Source organism: Schistocerca serialis, chromosome 2 (genome assembly GCF_023864345.2).
Source record: "Schistocerca serialis cubense isolate TAMUIC-IGC-003099 chromosome 2, iqSchSeri2.2, whole genome shotgun sequence".
Lineage (NCBI taxonomy): Eukaryota > Metazoa > Arthropoda > Insecta > Orthoptera > Acrididae > Schistocerca > Schistocerca serialis.
The window spans coordinates 1,118,638,321-1,118,646,109 of NC_064639.1; positions in this window are offsets into that span (position 1 = coordinate 1,118,638,321).

A 7,789-nucleotide genomic window follows, 5' to 3' on the forward strand; every position below is an offset into this window, starting at 1 on the left:
GTGTCCGAACACTTATACTATTGCTTCACACTGCACATGTATGTCTTTCACTTGACTTACTTATGTCAAACACACTCTACAAAATGTAAATCCTTAACAGATTCTAAATTCTAACAGGATTAACCAAAAAATGGCTCAAATGGCTCTGAGCACTATGCGACTTAACTTCTGAGGTCATCAGTCGCCTAAAACTTAGAAGTAATTAAACCTAACTAACCTAAGGACATCACACACATCCATGCCCTCGGCAGGATTCGAACCTGTGCATGAGGCAACAGACATCTCACCTGTAGCATGGGTACAGTCTGTGCGGCATGCTGAAAAGCCTCAGAAAGAATAATTTGACAGGGAAGTGATGGTGGATATAAGCCTTGAAACTGTAATCGTAAATCTACAATCAGATTGTTCACAGACTAAAATAGAAGTGACGGTGGTATTACGATACAGGCTTTGGAACAAAGTAATAGTTTTAAAGATTCGTGGTTTAAAAAATGTGTCTGTCGACATATCAGTTGCATACATAATTCTTTGAATTGTGCAGACTATAATGTTCAACATATTGCCCAAGGATAAGTTAAGCTTCCCCCACCATGCTGTATGCGTTAATAACTCGTGAGAACGTAGCTGGATAAATTCATCAAAACTTCGATGTTTCCACATGTAAACACTTGTCATTTTCAAATCACAAACTGAGTAAGGCCCAAACGAACAGTAACTGCAACTGGTCGAGATATCGGTAGTTTTCGATGATGACGGTCATCATTCCCTGAAGTTATTCGCTTAATTTTTTGCTTGTTCTTTGGACTATAAATGTGGTCTCTTACTGTAATGTTGGGCTAGTTAGCTTACACAATGCCCTCTAACAGCGAAAAATATGACAACTTACTGACCATTTTTACGATAGTCTTTTCTACCACTAATTCTTTTTTATGCGCTGAGATTACACTTAACTACAGTCAAACTCATCAACACACACAAATTACACACATTTTTAAAAATCCTGTTGAATAGAAGCAATTGTCAAGTACGTTCTGCCACGTAACTTGTATAAATTAGCGAGCTGCAGGAGATCGGCGCGAGTCTGGTTTATCTGTGTTTAATATTTGTTATTTTTAAACCAGGGAAAAGTATGCGCCTTTCTGGTGTTTATACTTGGTGTTTTCTCTGTAACAGCATAATCATAATTGGCAATGACCGACTTCGAAGCAAGGTATGACAAGAATTGTGAATCACGTCACGAAACTGACAGCGTTCATTTCCGTATTGTAGTCACTGCTGTTTTTCTTACACGTAAATACAAGTTTACTCTCAGAAACAAAATGAGAAGAAGTGTCAGCATGCAGAATAATTATCCGAGAACCAATTCCTATGAAAACTTTGTTACAGGTTCATTGCGATTTCGATGTTTTCCAGGCGACAGGAAACCAATTTTTTCTACGGTTCCTACAGCTCTGACACATTCATTTACAATTTTCTTTACAGTTCTCTTGCCGACACCACATGCTTCTGGAGTTCGTTTTTGTCTTCAACTGTCAACAGTAGGAGACCTGCTTTGAAATTCACGTTTGAAAACATTATAAATGCGGTAAATAATCCCCCTCGCCTGCCTGTGAAGCGCTTTACATTTAACGCGGTGATCTGGCTTTTTTTTTTTTTAATCGTACTTAGACATTCACAGTTACAAATTCACACCTATGCTGCTACAAGAAAAAAAAGAATACAAAAAAAAAACTACAGCTGAATGAATAATTTGGTTGTCGCGAAGTACGGCAACAGCCAGATTCTCGCTGTCTAGCTGTAACTCGGCGCTAGCCGCTTGGAAAGAGAATGAATATTATTGGCTGCCAGTGGATAATGAAGGGGGATGCGCAGAACGGCTGAAACCTGGGCTGCCTTCCAACAAGACGCAGGAGTAAGTGAAGTCACTTGGAACGTTTAGTATCTGAAGCAAGTCATAGTTTGATCGCCGTCATAGATGATGTAAAATGAAGAATTTTTTGTTTCTTCACGTCGAAGGAGACACAGACCACCACGAGATATTACAGTTGATTTTTGTCTGCGTTAGTGCACGTCTGGACCATTCCGTAAACGCTACAGTGCGTTGGGATCTCCAGCAGCTCTTAAGGTGGTTAGGGAACCAGTAAGGGGTTTGTTGTTCATTCTGCTACTGTCTGATCGTACTACACAGGAGAAACAATGAGAGTCCATTACTGCTATTAGCAACTGACATTAGTCATAACGCCTATCCATAATGTATGATAGTAGATGGATAATAATACTGTTGACAGAAAAATCAAGCGTTTTTGTTAAAATGTTCACTTCCAATTAATGCTTTTGAGCGAAGTTATTTGGTAGTATATGATATTTGTACTTTTTTTTTTTTTTTTTTTTTTTTTTTTGCGAGAGGTGGAGGCCCTCCACGCCCACACCGATATGATGGCCATCTCGAAAAGGTCTACTGCCATCTCTGCATAAGGGTTAATTTTCACTAAGATGAGGCGTCGCAGGATGTGGATACTGCGATGTCTGGTTACGTCTAGTTAAGGTTAACCATTAATACGCGCTCATCTGGAGATAGATTGGGTCGAAAGTCGAAAGAAGGGTAGCGGTTTGAAGGGCAGAGGAGAAACAGTGCCAAGGCAAGAGCCCAGGGAAAAAAACTTCTGCGATGCTTAGGTCGGGTAGTAAGAGCAGTAGCCTGCGACAGGTCATACAAGGGTAGGTTTTGTTAGTAGTGGGTATCATGCATGTCGATACCTTTGACGTTGTGTTGTGCTGTTACTCGGCGACTGCCGCTGGGTGCCGGTGTTGAACTCTTGGTCAGCGTCAGCAAACCTGTAACAGGTTCGTCATCCTCTTGTGTCCATAGGTCATATATCAGATGCATAGTGTAGGGTGATGTTGGCGATTTGTTTGTGCGTCAGAGGGCGACCTCGTCGGTTTCCCTGCTGTAGCCTGTTGGTCGGCTTTGATGGCAGCTGGTATATCCAGTCAACACTGCTGATAAGCAGGGGCTTGCCGACGTTTGTCGCTTGTTGGTGTATGTTAGCTTGCCATAGGTGGTTATACCCTAGCTAGTAGTGCCTTTGGCAGCTTATGCTTCCACCTATGGTTTTGATCGTAGTTTCCCAGAGTAAGGATGAGTGTCTCGAGTTCCTGTATAGTCGTGTGGCGTGTTTTTTGAATACTACCTTGATGGTTTCAAGGCGGTATTCATTGTGAAGATGCACGGTGCGTGCATAGCTTGGAGCGTTGTTAATGATTGTGCTAATAGCTTGTTTTGTAGGTAATTGTAGGTGTCACAAATGTAGCATTTTATATTTCTTATTTTAGTACATATTATGCAGATGCGCATTTGCGCTTGTTTAAGATTTTGTTCCAGATGTATGGGAGAATGTGAATACATATTTTTGATGATCGATGCTGCTCTCAACGACAACAGTAGGAGAAGGAAATAGTGATTCATCGATGTTGGCCGGCCAATTTAGCGCAATAGTTGAGCGGGAGTCTATAAGGTGACGAGTTTATGTACATCATGGGAGTAATATTTAAGGTTTTCTTTCTTTTGGTGCATGTTAGCAGTGACGTTCATAAACACCGTTGTAAACAGCTTCTTTACTTTAAGATAAGTAGTAGACATTTCTGACAGCTGCATGCTTCAGGTACAGTGCAACTAACTTAGATTTCAGGGCATGAAGAGTTGGATCTACTATCGTATACCACTGATTACATAAATCCTACATAACTAACCATGTGGTTGGATCTTCGGATGAGTGAATGAGAGTGATTTTTTTCCAGGTGTTTTCCTTTTTGTTCATTTCATTTGTGTGTGTTTTGTTTAGGTTTTAAAGATTCTTTTTGCTCATAGTTTTATATTTGCAAATATTCTTATGTTCTCATATTTAAAAGTACTCACAGTACTTTGTAAAAGAATTTTGTTGTCAGCTCCATTAATGATGGCACCCAGTCTTTGCACAAAACATTTGGTTTCTTTTCAAGTTGATTTCCTGGTAATCTCAACATATGTTTAACTAGTTTTTTCTGCAAAAGTAATCAATATGTCACAGAGATGGTAAAGTTCATTTTTGGTTAAATTGTGTTTTCTGTGAAGTAAACAGTATGATGCAGTAATTATAAAGCTAATTTTGTTTAATTTTCTTGTTTATAAAGTTCAGTGGCAGGATTATTTTGAATAGTAAGTACGCTATGGTTTTGTAGATCATCAGTGGCATGATTGTTAATTACTTTGTGTAAGTGTATACAGACAGAGGATGGCGGGGTGAGTACTGGCCCCCACGAACGATGGTGGTATCACGATGCGTGGAGAGGCATCTGGCTTGTAGAGTGGAGGACCATTTTGTCTCCTGCATGGCAATGATCAGAGACAGCTGGGCTCTCCCGCACCTGGCCCAGGTAGCAGGCTCTAAGGCATTTGCCTTCACAAGGGCACCTCATGTCACCACAATAAGAACGACCCTTTCTGCGCTGATGCATGCGGCCAACCAACAGGAGTGAATGGACATATGTCAAGGACTCGTTAAGCTATCGGCAGGACACTTAAACTGCTGCAGTTCAGTATTTCTGCCGTTTCCACATCATGCGTCAAAGGTCGATATAAGTGAATCAACTACGTTACCATGCAACACCGTATACGAATTCCTTTTCTCTCCGGCTGAGAAGCACATTCCATGTTACTCGTCATGCACAACGGTGAAGCATGCAACAAAGTTATTGTTTATTCTTGCAAGAGAACTCCTCCCTGGTGTCTGGTTTGCTACAAGTGTAACTAATAATTCACTCTGTGTTGTTTTCCCATAGCGAGATCACACAGCCAGTCCAAGTGGCCAAGCGGTTCTAGGCGCTACAGTCTGGAAGCGCGCGACAGCTACGGTCGCAGGTTCGAATCCTGCCTCGGGCATGGATGTGTGTGATCTCCTTAGCTTAGTTAGGTTTAAGTAGTTCTGAGTTCTAGGGGACTGATGACATCAGCATTTAAGTCCCTTGGGGCTCAGAGACATTTTAGCCATTTTTTGAGATCTCACAGCATAAATCATGTGTACTGACGCACAATCACATGTTTAGTTGACAGTTCACAGCCTGATATCAAAACTGATATTTGTGCCTCATGTTACACTGTTACCATACCATACAATTGTCCTCATACCTGTCCTGCCACAGTCGGCTCTGCCAAAGAAGATGAGCTGTCTGTACAATCCAGCTGACATCGCCACACGTTTCCCATCAGATGACAAGAGCTGCTCGCATGATGCAACAAACTGTGGCCAGTATGATCCAACACAACGTCGAAATCAAAGCAGTGCGAGTGTGCAGTACTAGTTCAGTCAATAAATCGTGTGCCTAGCTTTAAACGCGACTACTTAAGTTTTAAAGATCAATATTGGATCTCACTCCGAGGCACTGCAGTCTTTTTTAATTTGTTTTTCGTACTGTTCCCCAATGATTTTTCGAAGTAATCTTGTGTTACATGTTGGACCTCACTACGAAGCAGTATAGGTTTTTGTTCCTTTTCATTGTTTTCGAGCTGTTCTACGACATATTTTTCGAAGCTTTCATGTGCTAAATCTTGGACGTCACTGCGAGGCATGATCAGTATCTGTTACTTCTAAAAATTATCGTACTGTTCAACGAAGAGTTTTCAAAGGAATTATGTGCTATATTTTTTGTTTGTAAATTGTTGCAGACCTTTGCTTTTTTTATCATTTTTAAATTATACATTTGTTATGATCTGTGATTTTGTTATAGTTTATATTAGTGTCACATTTATGTGACATTTTAGTACAGTGACACATGTCACATCAAAAGTTCATTCTTCCAATTTGTAAATGTGTGGAAATTCATGTGTCTCATGACTTTTGTGCGTTATTTAAGTCTTTACATGTTCTGTAACTTCATTTTATTTCTCATGTGTGTACCAATATTTGACTGCGACATATATTCAAAGTCATCATATTTTGTTGTACACAGTGTGCACATGTTCTTATACCCACTTTTTCACGCAGAGACAGTGTTGTTGGGCCATAAGATTTTTTTATACATTCGCATATTTCATTATTGTTCTGTGTTTCATCTTTCATTTGAGAAATATTTTATGTTTAATGCTCACATCTGTAAGTTAGTTCGTAATAATTGGGTTGAATGTGTGGTTATCTGAAGCAACTTTTATGTTTTGCTTGGATCACTTTCACGTAAGACTTCAGAATTATTGTGTAAGGAAATTTGTAATTTCTTATCAACGGAAAATTTCGACAAGACAAAATAGAAACTGTCTGCATGTTCTTTCCTTTTTTTCTTGTGGCATTTTAAACTTTTCTTATTATCTTTCTTTCCTCGTTGAATGCTGGATTGAGAGGAGTTGTTTCTCGATGAATGCTGTCCAGGCAATCGTTTCGGATGGGAATACAGCGTGGTGTTTCAGATCTTTCTTCTTACATTTCGTCCAGTTTGCATACGAGACACTCTTTCTACATTTTATTTCCGATGAAGTTTTTATTTGTTGATTTTGCACCTGCATTGCTTGCAGCAATGTAGGGTACCCCCCTGTCTGTACCTAAAATAACATTTCATTCTTGTAGTAGTTTTTTCCATTAAATGCATCTGGTCTTGATCAGGGGAACTCGTTATCATTGGGGCTAAAACAGAAGGAGCTTTTGTGGAAGAGCTGCCAGTTACTCAGATGGCAGGTCCCACATTAGGGGGTCGAATGGACAGTCAGGATTCTCATCCTGGCTCAGCTTCTGCAGAAAGTGAGCGGCAAAACGTAAAACCATTGGTGCAAGGTGTGAGAATTCTGCTTGTTAGTAAACTTTGGGTGGAGTCCTCGGCTGTCCACTTGCCGTTATCCTGCTGTGTGTGTCATCCAGACGCGTTTCCTCAAGCAAAATACACAGCTTGTGTTTCTTGAAGCTTTCCCGCTGGACTAGTTGTAAATATGGTTCTCGGGTAACACATCGGATGTCGTTGTGAAAACTCCACACTATTTCGTCGACTTCACAATATTTCGTCGACGCATCTACCTCTTCAGGAGTGGTGAACACACTGGTCAGGCTATTTATGACAATCAGAGAAGAAACTTCGCACACGTGAACGTGCCAAATTTCGGTGACCAATAGCACATATATGCAGATCGGTAGCGAAAGAGACAACTGCGCCACCTGACGTACGATGAACGCACGTACACATGCTGTCAGTCAAACTGTGCGCTGCCGTCGGCCGCCCCAGCGCCCTCTGCGGGAGCGCTTTTGGTCACTGAAATTTGGCGCGTTCACGCCTGCAAAGTTTCTTCTATGTCATTAATAGGAGGCTTCGGTCCTAGCCAGAAGATGTCGGTAGGTTCGCCGATGAAATACTGTGTGGCTTTCACAAAGACATCCGATGTCTCGCCCGAGAACCATGCTTACAAAATATATAGCATATTAACAAACTTTTCCTGTCTCATGGGCCTAACAAAATTTTCTGAATTTCCAACAAAGAAGTCTGGACATGGGAACTGGGCGACACTCGCTTCCCATTTCCATTTACACACATCTCATTGGCTGACATTTCTTTAACTTTATGGTTGAAGCTAGTGAACAGACTTCCACTTCCCTCATTGGAAGAGTATTCAGACCCTTTCTGGGTTGGGATAGAAACACTATGCCACGAGCTTTTCCAAGGTCTAAAAGAAGTTTATGAAAATTGAGATTGTCATTTGTATTCGAACATCTACTTGGTGATTGTACTCTAGACTCGTACGTGTTTTTCTTGACTTCGGTCTTGTACCGAGTCTTTG